Raw genomic sequence first — 1,771 nt, forward strand, 5'->3', positions numbered from 1 at the left:
AGAGAGAGAGAGAGAATACCCCGTAATTATACGAGGGTGAGTTATGGCGGTACAAGTACCGGCCCAAACGACTCGGAGTAGTCTCGTCTATCGATGACAGCATGTAGCGCCTTTCGACATCAGATATGTGAGTGACGAATACATTGTCCGTCATACGTTGAAAAATTCTCGCCGCGTCTGCGATGTTGATTAATCTGTCCGGTTGCCGTGTATATTTTTACGGTAAATATGCAAATTACGACTTCTCATGCTTTGATTATCGTCAACGTTGGAACGTAAAGCTATAATTTGGTAATACCATTCCCTATGTGAGCGTAACACTCTATTATAATATAGAGTACTTTTATACGTATTACTTTCTGTCCTTTTGTAATTATCGAACATATAGTATGTTAATAAGTAAATGAGATTTTTATGAATGTTTCTTATGCGATATCATGATCAGAATTTAAACATATCACATCGTATCGTTAAAATTGTTTTTAGGGCAAACTTTCTTGAGAGAAAATGCATATCCCTAGAGAATCAAGCGATTTTCGATACTGCGATTAAGATACACTGACTTTGAAAGTGTGGTTCAATGGCGCAACAGTGATTTGCCAACATCACATGCGTGACGTGATCCCTTTCGAAAACCGCGTTTTTGCTCGGCCTCCGTGACACATCTGTGACGCGATCCTTTGTTTTGACGCGATTGGACAGGTGAGTTATCTGGCTGTGGTAAGACGATCGTTCTTCTCTAACGGACACCGACACGCCGGCGAAGTTCTCCTCGAAAAAGATTCATCCGGAGCCGGTGTAAACACAGCCGATAAAACGACGAGGAGAGGCCTTAACCGGCACGGAAGAGTGATGCGCTACGGGGAAACCATTCTTTAAAACCTCACACGTCCCGTGCGGCCCTTTCCGTCGCGCGGTTCTGCCCGACTTGAACGAGTAAAAACGACTTGGTAGCGGCCTCTTGGTGAAGACGAACTATCGCCGCCACCCTCGCAATGCACCCCGCGATCCTCCCTGAACGCTTCGCATCAACCTTAAATTTGATTAACACTCCATCATTTCAAAGGGATGAGGACAGTCGCGAATAAAGTCGTGTCAATTGAGATTACAATTTAATTATAGCAACGTTAGGTACAATAATAACTTTTTTTGATACTAATTGTAAGTCGTAAGAGATTAAAAATATAATTCCACGTATACATAATCTTTAGGAATTTTTTTAATTATGTGTACAAAAATAACAAACATATATAAATAATATTTTTGAATAAGGTTTTTACACTGTTCCTTTTCAATTGTTGTTTTTACAAGTGTCCAACTTTGAACATTGAACGAAAAAAATCAAACTGTAAAAAAATGAGGGAAAACCATTTATCACGTATTTCTAAAAATAATCGAAATCGGAGTGATTTGGACTTCCGTCTTACGATACTCATCGCCGCCATTTGGCCTCTCCATGTTAGTGGATTTACTGTCAACGTCGGAAAAAAAAACTCGGCATCGTGCCCACGGGAATCTTTCGAGGGTTCTCCAAAAGAAAGGAGGAGATGATCGACCATACCATCGGACGACGACACGTCGGACATCAGTCAGTCAAGTCCGAGTCGTCCATCGAAGTCGGCGGAGGAACGTTTCAGTCACACGCGACGGGACATTATCGCATTAAATATCGACAGGTGGCTTTCAGCGCAGCACGCTAGAAAAATCAGGAGAAAAATGCCTAAATCTGTTCAAGCCACTCTCTATCTCTCTCTCTATCTCTCTCTCTCTC

Source organism: Atta cephalotes (genome assembly GCF_000143395.1).
Source record: "Atta cephalotes unplaced genomic scaffold scaffold00016, whole genome shotgun sequence".
In the NCBI taxonomy this organism is placed as follows: domain Eukaryota; kingdom Metazoa; phylum Arthropoda; class Insecta; order Hymenoptera; family Formicidae; genus Atta; species Atta cephalotes.